Source organism: Jaculus jaculus, chromosome 2, assembly GCF_020740685.1.
Source record: "Jaculus jaculus isolate mJacJac1 chromosome 2, mJacJac1.mat.Y.cur, whole genome shotgun sequence".
Classification (NCBI taxonomy): Eukaryota; Metazoa; Chordata; class Mammalia; order Rodentia; family Dipodidae; genus Jaculus; species Jaculus jaculus.
In genome coordinates, this window is record NC_059103.1 from 55,241,847 (window position 1) to 55,253,833 (window position 11,987).

The following is an 11,987-nucleotide window of genomic DNA, read 5'->3' on the forward strand; positions in this document are numbered from 1 at the left end:
TAGTCAAGAAGGAGCTATAATTCTATGTCTACCAACTCATCTTGTCACCAGCTGTCCACTTGGGGGTAAGAAGCTCATAGATCCGTTATGAATTGTCATGAAATTTCAATTTAGCTTTGTGTGTGTGTGTTCATGTGTGTGAGCAGATGTGTGGAGGCCAGAGGTTGACATTAGTTGTTTTCCTCACTCACTTACATCTTAATTTTGAGACAAGATCGTCCACTGAACCCAGAACTCATCAATCTGTCTAGCTAGACAGCAAGCCCTGGGGATCCTCCTCTCCTCAGCCTCCCCAGCACTGGGCTTACAGGCACACACCACCATGCCTGGCTCTTACAAGGGAGCTGGAGATCTGAACTCATGCCCTCAAGCCTGCACAGCAAACACTTTTCCCATTGAGCTGTTTCCCCAGCCTTCAATTTAGTTTCTTGTTGACTAGTTTCCTTCTCCATATATAAAATGTATTATGTACAAAAACGTATGCTGATTAAAATTTAGTAGAAGTTGGCTAAGTTTTGAGTTATAAATCTCATGGCTATTAAATGATCAAGTTTCTGACTGAGACTTCTTAGGTGGATGGCTAAAAACTGTTTGAATGGAACAATGGTAGCTTATTGACAAAGCCCATATCATATAGTTAATATTTAAAAATGAATGACTCTTTTTTTCAACTTTTGCATGTTGTTTTTTGGGAAATGCAACCCTAGAGTCTAACCAGGTTAAATGACTCTATTCTTGCCCACACTGCTAAGGGCTTCAGAGGTCTAACACATACCACTGAGAGCTCAGCTTGTTTGAACAATAATTGTTATGTGTACACATGAACCTGGAAGTCCAAAGTAGTGGCATAACACTGAAAAATCAAAACTAGAGGTGCTTAAACTGAAGATGCATCAAGACAAAATTAGATAATTCATAAAATAGGAATGACCTAGCATTAGACATTCTGTGACAATAATTCACTGGATTGAGCAGAAGAAGGAAGCACATCTCTCCTTTTCCTTGTCAGTTTGGGGCAGAGGTTTTACCCAATGTAAAGGCACATTTCACCTTGGCCATAATTCTGCATTCAGCATTGTTCCTCAGTCCATGCTGGCTCGGCAGATGCAGTGGAAGCAACAGAATATTAATATGTGATCAGAACTCTTTCAACCTCTTGACAAGGAGCACAAGAGCTTTGTTTTTCTGGGTGCTAAGAGAGAGGGGATGGGAACAATCTTTGAGGAGGGTAATTTGGCAATTCTAATAACATTGGCAAGTTTATATGTGTAGGGCCTCTGAGCTGGCAGGCCCATAGCCTAGCATCTACAAAGAAGCCCACACTGGCCTTACCATTAGTTGCTGAGGTTCACCCTCAGCGGGGCTATAGAACTTGAAGGGGTTTTGAGGAGTTGGCCTTGTGAGGAAATGATGTGGACCAGTAGTTCAGGTTAAGCATACTGGATGCAGAGCAAAGCTTTGCTTCTTTATTTATATTTTTACAATGCATTATATTTTTTGCAAGTAAGACATAGCAACTTATTCATGTAGCTTCTATTCTCTAAGAAATCTTGCATGATATTTCTCTTTTCCCTTGGTTTCCCCTGCTTCTGTTTAACTCACAAACCTCTTGCCCCCTAGGAATTCTGGTAACACTTAAACAAGAAAGTCAAAGATTATAAGCTGGTTAATATCTTACCCAGGCTCATGGCAACTAGCCAAAAGCCCTGCAGGCAGCTCTTGTGGCTACAAGGTGATAGACATTTTTTTTTTTTTTTTTACCTCAGAAAGGGCAGTGTTAGCCACTCTCTACATAATATTATCTTGTACATTTCTCTATTTCTAATCCAGTACTGGTTTAATTGTCTCTCTATGACCTTTCTTTGTTGCTCCATTTTACAGTTTGGTCCTGACTTTGCAAGTCTGTCCATAAAAGGAAGATTTTGGTATTTAACTCCTTTCCCTGACTATTCTTACTCCATTAATGTATGCCCCTGTATATAGTAAAGGTTGATTTATCCAACCAGTGTTTTGCATTGATGTCTTTCCTTTAGGAGCCCACCAAACTCTGTTGTTGATTCTGAAAGTTACATATTCTGTTTTACTTCCTTGTGTGGGCCCAGCCCGATTATTTGAAAGATGTTTTTTTGCTCCCTAGTGTTTCAGGCTCCTTTTCTAGTGAGTCATCTGTAGGTTCAGGAAACATGCCCATTAATTCCTGTAATCATCTTGACAACAAGAATTTTCTTGTTTGTATCTTGGGAACAATTGGTAAGGCAGGTACCATAGCATTGAGAGGAACGGTCTCATTAGGTGAAATACACATCTGTGGTGTTAAGAAACTTCGTTCATTGAAACTACTGATAGTTTCAGGATCCATAGTCGGTTTAAACATTACAGCCTTTTCTGCAGAAACGTTCTTTTCCTGTTTAATCATTGGTGACTGTATAAACACATCTGAATTGGAGTACCCTATTACTACTGAGAAGGGGACAATGAAAGCAAAAATAAGCAACAGTACACTTATTATAATTCTAAAAATTTCCAAGAAAGAGATAGCAGTAGCACAGGCTGTTGGGAAGCAGGCATTCTAGGAGGTCGCTGTAGGGCCTCCTGGCTTTGCCGAGGGAAGTCTCGGATTCCACAGCTTTGCAAGATGGAGTCCCATCAGCATCACACTCCAGAGCTGACTGCTGCTGATGCATGGCCACTGCCAATTAGTCAGCTTTCTATCACCATAATGCAATACCTTAGATAACTAACTCATAGAAGGAAAAGGTTGGCTCTGTCTCACAGTACTAGAACCTATGATCTGGTAGCCCTTTGGTTTTGGCCTTCTGATGTGGGTTCCAGATAGCAAGCACTAGCAGGGCATATGTGACAGAGCAAACTGCTCACCTCATGGCCAGGAAATAAAAGTGAGAAGAAGGGGTTCAGATCCCACAGTTGCTTTTGGGCTGACACCCCCAATTACTTAAGGACCTCCCATTACTGACCCCTCCTCCTGAAGGTCAATACCACCTCACAATAGCCCCAATCTAATGACTAAGCCTTAAATATAGGGGCCTTTGCGGATAATTCAATACCTAAACTATAGCAGCCTTTAAAAAACTTATGTACTTTTGTAATAGAAAAAGGATGAGAATAGTAGAAATACCATCAATGAGGAGAATTTATATTTGGAAAATTATGTAGCAGTTTGAAAATGCTTGGGACTTACAAACCAAACCCATTCATTTTTTATGTATGGTGGAAATAAATTTGTTCTGGGGTGGTGTGTGTGTGTGTGTATGTGTGCATAGTATGTGGTATGTGTGTGGGGGCAGATGTGTGCTCCTCATGTGCACACATACAGAGAGCAGAAGAGGGTCTTGGGGATCCTCTTCCCTTGCTCTCCCTCCCAGTTTCCTTGTGAAAAGGCTCTCACTGAAACCTGGAGCTCACTGGTTTTCTGCCAGGCTGACTGAACGGTGAGCTCCAGTAATCCTCTTGCTTTTGTCCACCACCCCTCTTGCTCCTGGAGATGGAGTTATAGGTAGGTGTGGCCATGCTGTACTTCTCTCCCACAAAAATTGCATCTTTATGTGGGTTTTGGGCCTTGAACTCAGGTCCTCACACTGTTCAGCAAGCACTCTTACCCACTGAGGCATCTCCCTAGCTGCTTTTTGTATTTTTAAAATTTTTATTTATGAGAGAGAGAGAGAGAGAGAGAGAGAGAGAGAGAGAGAGAGAGAGAGGCAGCATGAGCACACCAGGACCTCCAGCTACTGAAAACAAAGTACAGATGCATGTGCCATTTTGTGTATCTGGCTTGTGTGGGTATTGCAGAATTTAACCTGGGTCCTTAGACTTCACAGGCAAGTGCCTTGACTGCTAAGCCATCTATCCAGCCTCACTTTTTGCATTTTTTAAAAATTTATTTATTTGTTTATTTGAGAGCGACAGACATAGAAAGAAAGACAGATAGAGGAAGAGAGAGAGAATGGGAGCGCCAGGGCTTCCAGCCTCTGCAAACGAACTCCAGACGCGTGCGCCCCCTTGTGCATCTGGCTAACGTGGGACCTGGGGAACCGAGCCTCGAACTGGGGTCCTTAGGCTTCACAGGCAAGCGCATAACCACTAAGCCATCTCTCCAGCCCCACTTTTTGCATTTTTTATTAAAGGCATTCTTAACATCAAAATAGATAAAGGAAGGCTGGAGATGGTTTAGTTGTTAAGACACTTGCCTGCAAAGCCAAAGGACCCAGTTTGATTCCCTAGGAGCCATGGAAGCCAGACACACTAGGTGGCACATGCATCTGGAGTTCATTTGCAGTGGCTGAAGGACCTGGTGGGCCCATTCTTTCTCTCTCTCAAAATAAAAAGATTTAAAAGAATATATAAAAGTAGTGGACTGGGAAGCTTGTTCAGTGGTTAAAGGTGCTTGCTTGCAAAACATGTCAGTCTGAGAAAAGCCAGCTGGCCTGGGTTCAATTTCCAAGCCACGCACATAAATTGGATGCAAAAAGTGGTGCAAGCATCTGGTCTTTGTTTGCAGCAACATACACACATGCATGCACAAACATGTGCAAATACATAAACAAAATGTAGAAAAGCCAAGAAGGAAGGGGCTGGAGAAATGGCTCAGTAGTTACAAAGCATTTGCTTACAAAGCCTGCCTGTCTGTCCAGGTTCAATTTCCAAAGCCACTTACATGCATTTGCAGTGGCAAGAGGCTCTGACATGCCCATAAACACCCCTGTGCAAATAAATAAATTTCAAAAACAAAGGTGGGCTAGAGAGATGGCTCTTCCATTAAGGTGCTTGCCTGCAAAGCCTTAGGACCTAGGTTCATTTTCCCAGTAACCATGTAAAGCCAGATACACAAGGTATGTCTGGAGTTCCTTTGCAGTGGCTAGAGGCCCTGGTGTGCCCATCCTCTCTCTCCCTCTCCCTATGCCTCTTTCTGTCTTTCTCTCAAATAAATAAATAAAATATTTAAAGAAGAAAAAAGGTAGAAATTAATAAAAATATTAGTGATCACCCTAAATGTTTTTCACTTCATTTCTCCTGAAGAAAACCAACATGTTCTTTATACTTTCATCTAATGACAATTGATCACCTTTGTTTGGGCAAGAAGCAGAATGAAAAAGCTTCAAAAGAAAAGAGAAATATGGTGGGTGGATCTATAATGTGTGGCAGTCAGTATTGTCCTGATAAATAGAGCCACGGACCAGTAGGGCACCACACACACAAGTGTGTGGGCTAGCAGGTCTGGAACTCATAGGGCAGGTGGCAGATGGGTGGGCTGGAAACTTGGGTAGGACTTCAATGTTATATTCTTTTCCACTTTTTATTAGTTGGTATACAAAGATTTAGGTATCATATATTCTGGCATTTTCAAAAGCAATTTGTCTTAGTTGGTCCTTGTCCTCAACTTACTCCAATTCCCTCCTGCCCCAGGATTCTTTCTTTTCTGAAAAACCCCAGTTTTATTTTCAAGGTCTTTATCTGATGGGATGAGACTTATTCACATGACCCAAAGTCGTCTCCCTTCAAGTCCCTTGATTGTAAATGCTAAACACATCTACAGAGTAAATTCATGGTAGTAGCTTCTGGGCTAGAATTTCACCAAAAAATGGCTTCCATTGCCTGACCAAGGAATATCATTGTAGTTTGTAAATACAGGCATGGAAAGGTAATCAGCCTCTTGTGACAGGTGAAAAGGCATTTTGCAAATGGGCTTGACATGATGTCATGTTGTACAATAAAAACTACACATACACACACACACACACACACACACACACACACACCACTGGACCTGAGAAACACGATAGAAAGGGGCCTCTAAGAGTTGCCAACCTGAACTGTACTCATTTGAATCTTGGGTTCCAGCTGGTCCTGGAAGCATACAGATGTTTTAGGTGAGGCTTTGAGAAGCAATGCCTGTCAGTAGAACTTGGATGTTCAGGTCCTAAGTGCTTGGCACAGGTTGTTGATATCTGCTTCTTTGCTGATGAGATGCTCACAGTCTGTCTGCTCATGAGAAATCAGAGGCCATGACAGGGAAACAAACATTTCAAGATTTATGAGAAAAATTGAAAACTGAAACATACAGATACAGTATGCACCAAGTATGGAGGTGTGTGCCTGGGGAAGGAGAAGCAGAGGCAGACTCTCTGGGGCCCACTCACTGCCTGGCTAGACTAAACTGAAACAGTGAACTCTCAGTTCAGCTAGAGACCCTGTCTCAAAGAATAAGATGAAGTGTGACTGAGGAATACCCTGACATCAACCTCTGGCCTCTGAATGCATGTGTACACACATACATGTACCCACACACATATTGACACACATACACACTCAAACAATGATCTTATAAAACAAAATAGAACAGTTTAGATCTTTTCAGATTCAAATAAATATGATGGTTTGAAATTTTGCAAAATGTACCATAAGACCTTGGCACCTAACTCAGGATGGCCTGAAAAAAAGGATCCTCCCATCTCCTATCTTTCAAGTGCTGAGACAACAGTGTGTACTACCATTCTTGGCTCATGTCTGCTTTTTTTAAAAATGTTATATTTTTATTCATTTGACAGAGAAAGCGGGGAGAAAGAATGGGTGCTCCAGGGCCTCCAGCCACTGCAAACAAACTCCAAACACATATGCTACCTTGTACATGTGGCTAATGTGGGTCCTGGAGAATCGAACCTGGCTCCTTTGGCTTTGCAGGCAAATTCCTGAACTGCTAAGCCATCCCTCCAGCCCTCATGCCTGTTATTTTATTTTAGTTTTTTGGTTTTTCAAGGTAGGGCCTCACTTTAGCTCGGGCTGACCTGGAATTCACTATGTAGTCTCAGGGTGGCCTTGAACTCATGGTGATCCTCTTACCTCTGCTTCCTGAGTGATGTCTGTTATATTTTTAAAGAGCTGTTATTCCCTTTATTAAAACTCTTATCACATATACATATCACTAAACACATACACCAAAGAGAAGTCACTGCTGGCCTGGGGAGATGGCTTGGTGGGTAAAGTACTTGCCACATAAGAGTGAGGACTTGGGCTGGAGAGATGGCTTAGCAGTTAAGCGCTTGCCTGTGAAGCCTAAGGACCCCGGTTCGAGGCTCGATTCCCCAGGACCCACGTTAGCCAGATGCACAAGGGGGCGCACGCGTCTGGAATTCGTCTGCAGTGGTTGGAAGCCCTGGCGCGCCCATTCTCTCTCTCTCTGCCTCTTTCTCTCTCTCTGTGTGTTGCTCTCAAAAAAAAAAAAAATGAGTGAGGACTTGTATTCAGATCCCTAGAAACTACATAAAATGTCAGGTGGTGTCATGATGCATGCTTGTAATCCCAGTTCTGGGATGAAGACACTGAATCTGTGGGACTTGCTGGCTAGCCTGTGTAGTCAAACCAGTGACCTCTATGTCCACTGAGAGACCATGTTTCAAAAAAAATAAAGTGATTGAGGAAGACACCCCCAAGTCAACTCCTGGCCTCTTCACACATGTACACATATGTGCATCTACACATAAAATGTGCAAATACATGCGTCCCACATATACCATGCCACGCACACATACACATGCCAAAGTATTAATTGCTGCAATAAAATCAGAAAGAAGTCAACACACTACATTTGAAATAGTTTTATTTAACCAGACATAATTTGAGACATTGTTTTAAAAAAATGAAAGTTCATACTCATCATAGGTGGCATTAATAGAAAGGGTTTATTCCATAAGTAAAGTAGTGGTCTTGTTTCACTAGAGTAAACATGTCTCAAAAATCACATCACAATATGGATGTTCAATCACTCAGCATGGGCTGGTCCCTGAGAAGTCCCTTCTCTGAACTTGCTGTGCCCAGCCAAGTCCTTCCTTGTCATGGTCCTACAGCTCACACAACGAGGTAGCTGGCATCTGTGCCAGTAGCACAGTGCTTGTTCCTGTCTTTGGCTAACTTCATGTAGCCATCCATATCCCACAATTCACCCCAGCTTAAAGAAGTTTTCTGTTTAAAAGAAAGAATATAGCATCGTGGCATTATTACCATACATGTCAACTTAACTCTGGCATAGGCCACACTTAACAGAAAAGATCAGAGAAGGTAGATGTTCAGCCACCTGTTACACCTAAATGCAAACAATAACCTTACACAGGATAGCATAAACCAGAGACAGAGAAAGGACGAATGTCTTTCCACCCATGTCTAGTACAGAATTAAAAATTCTGTTAGAATTGAGATATGCGATGGTACAAGTGCTATATTAATTCCCCAGGAAGCCTGTGACAGAATCTCAAATGTTATAAATCACACAGTCATATTTATTTGTTCAACCTAAGTGGGATAAGCTTTCTGGGACCTGTATTCAAGTATTGACTGCAGGAATTGCTTTTGGAATGTCAAACACAAACACTAGGCAATTTATACCTGTTCTTGATGAGCCAGTATTGCTTGTCATCTTCAAAGCCATAGCCAAGTGCCAGAACAGCGTGGTCCAGGTAAGTGCTACTACACTTTGGGTCACAATAGATGCCTGGAAAATAAAATCAAAGTTGGGGTGAGACTCTCGGGACCTGACAGTGACATGCTGTCACCAACAAGGGAAGCATTTATAGGTTCACTGAAATGACATAAACTCTATATCAGATTTAATAATAGCATCAGTTGCTATCAAGAATAGTGATACACATTCTTAAAAAAATAAAGCTGTAGAAATGCAAATCAGTATCTTTCTTTTCTTGTAAAACAATTGCCCAGATGCATGTAGGGCCACTCTTTAAAATCTTACATTGCTACATAAAAAACATCAGTCAAAGGAAAAATCACAGAGCATGAAATGACTTATAGTCAGGAGCTCCTTTAAGATTTAATATAGAAACACAATCTTGAGTAAAGATCTTGGAAAAAAGTTACATAAAGGCATATAATAAATAATGAAGCTATTTAAATATATGAAGTATTCATATCCATAGGGCTGTGCTCAAAGGATGTCAAATGAAAACAATACACACAACCACTGCACATACAGAAAAACAGACCCATGGGTCCAAATATTTTTACATGAAATTTTATATACCAAAGCAATTAGATCATTACATTGACATGCCATTGCTGGTATCACCGTTTTTTTTATGACTTTATGAGGGAAATATGCTTACCATTCTTTTTTCAAAAAATTATTTATTTATTTATTTATTTGAGAGCGACAGACACAGAGAGAAAGACAGATAGAGGGAGAGAGAGAAAATGGGCGTGACAGGGCTTCCAGCCTCTGCAAACGAACTCCAGACGCTTGCGCCCCCTTGTGCATCTGACTAACATGGGACCTGGGGGACTGAGCCTCGAACTGGGTTCCTTAGGCTTCACAGACAAGCGCTTAACCGCTAAGCCATCTCTCCAGCCCATGCTTACCATTCTTATAGAGCTGAAAAGAATGTTGGCTAGCATCAATGGCTACAGAGATGAGCCACACAGTTGCCACAGCATTCACATAAGGGCATCTTCATTAGATGGGACTCTCTCAAAGTCTGTGACATTAGTACTGGAATACTCAGGCTTGTACCTGCAGGGTCCATCCTTGTAAAGGCAAAAAGAGAAGAGAGTTGGCTACCTCCATCCACCTCCTGGGAACATGAGTTTCAACCACAGCATTCAGCACTGTGCAGCTGAGGATTCCAGTCTGTGTTATGACAAGTCATCCTAGGCAGGAAATGCTGCAGCAGATTTGAAAATGAGAATTATCTCACATATCCTTGTGAGACTCCATAGATTTTCCAATGCATGAGAAATGTTCCCAGAGGAGAACTCTGTATTGTATATGGAATGGTTTCCACATTCTCCATGTTCCATAAGAACAGCTCCATGGAGTCCCTGACCTCAGAGAACTGAGCAAAGGCGGATAATGTAACGACAGCCCTGATACCTCTAAATGTGAATCTGGCAGTTGGCAAACCAGCTCTTCATTTGCTCCCCTTACCTAAAGCTGGAATATCTATATCACAGGAGTGCCATTTACCTGTTCCATCATATGGATAGGATTCATCTGTGTCCAGACCTCCGTTGTCCATCGCATTAAGGATCAGGCCACCACTGCAGCCCAAATTGCCTTGAGGTTGAGAATAGTCTACTATGTTCTGTGCACTTAGTGAGACCAGTTTACCAGTTTTCTGGAACGTTTGTCCTTCTAAGGCACCATGTGCACTAAAAGCCCAACAAGAGCCACGGTTGTCCTAACCAGAGAGAAAAGGCTGTCATCCACAAAACCAAAAGCCCGAGTTGATAATTACCAAGATGAATAGTCTATAAAATTACAAACTGCATATCGCTGCACAGTAGACCAAGGCAATTCCTTCCTGGCTCTCTCTTTTGGGCGGGGGAGGGTGTGGTCCTGACACTGCCGCACCTCATCCTTCCCATGAGTCACATAGCCTTTCTGTCTCCAATCCACTGATTTAGGGACATTTTCTAGCTGAGGTTGTTGAAATACTTCCCTCTTCTCATGCTTCCAATATTGAAGGCCATTCATCATGTTCCTGAATTCCGTACTGGTCTTTAAGGAAAAGCAAATAAAACATTGTACAAGAAGAGCTTACCTGTAAAGAACTAAAGTGAAGAAACACGGACTCAGGCAATCTGAGTCACACTCACCACGTCACCATAGGCGTTCATTTCCACGGTGCAGCTGTGCTTCCCCTTGCTGTGTTCCATGTTGTGCAGCTCAATCGTTTGCATGTTCTTCTCCCACACTGCTCTTTGGTGTCCTTCATTCTAGAAATAAACATAACTGGGCTGGAGGGAGTGGTTAAGGCATTTGCCTGCAAAGCCAAAGGACCCAGGTTTAGTTCCCCAGGACCTATGTAAGCCAGATGCACAAGGTGGTGGCACATGCAACTAGAGTTCATTTTGCAGCAGCTAGAGGCCCTGGTGTACCCATATACTTACTCTCTCTCTCTCTCTCTCTCTCTCTCTCTCTCTCTCTCTCTGCCTCTCAAATAAATAAATAAAAATAAAATATTTTAAAGGAGAAATAAACATAGCTTTTGGACTATTTTTCTACTTCAACAACACAAGCTGACCAAGTGGGCCTACTGCCATAGGTGGAGACAAATTGTGTCCACGAATTTCTGTACATTTCAGAAAGCCATTCCCCAAGGCCACCAGTGGCAGAGAGATTCCCTGCAGTATGCTCACAAAGGTTACTGCCTTTAGGACCTATGCTATGGTCATGAGCTCCCCACAGCAAGAGTCATGCTGTCTGCCATCCTTCCAGATAGTTTCCACATTACCAACCAATCTGTATGCTTTTCCATGTTTTGCCTTCCACTTGAGCCACTGAGAATCAAAACTGGGATCAAGGGTTGGAGCTTCTGAGGCTGTTCCCAAGCAGAGAAGTGACAGGAGAATAGGAGAAAATTTTCAAAACCCTGGAATGGGAAAAAATACACAGTTTGACTATACCAATGCTTCTGAAATGACTTCTTAATTCCTCCTAAGTTATAAAGGTTACTGTGGCAAAATAAAATTAAATATTCTTTAAAGTTAAAAGAAAAGACTGGAGAAATAGTTAAGGAAGTGGTTGGATTAAAGCAGTCATGTGGAGAACTTTGCCTAAGACACCAAACACAAGAATAACTGCCTTGGGTTCCAAGAAATAGAACACTGTGACAACTGACAATTAGGTTATGAGAAAGACCAGATGCTCTCTTGTGGCTTGAGACTTAAAGCAACAGCTAGGAACTTAGGATACAGTTGGCTGAAGTTTTGTATAAATGGTACTGAGGTACCCGTGGAAAGAAAACTCAGTAGCAGAGGGCAGTAAGCTAGAAAGGAGATATAAAGCTAATAGAAAGGTAGGGAGGGGGACTTAATAGTATGGTATTGTATATAAGTAAGTAGAAGAACAGATTAATGGGGGTGAAAAAGCCTAAGTGAGGTCAGGGGAAGAGATTGAGTAAAGGAAAGGTGGAGGGAGGGCTAATCAAAATCTAAGAGGAAATAAATAAGTCATATGGAATCCTACT

The 11,987-nt window shown here is 42.0% G+C and overlaps 1 pseudogene; it reads right to left on the minus strand.

Moving 5' to 3' along the window:
- Nucleotides 1-7,860: 7,860 nt before the first annotated feature.
- LOC101599170 lies at nucleotides 7,861-11,376 on the minus strand (annotated as a pseudogene).
- Nucleotides 11,377-11,987: the final 611 nt, after the last annotated feature.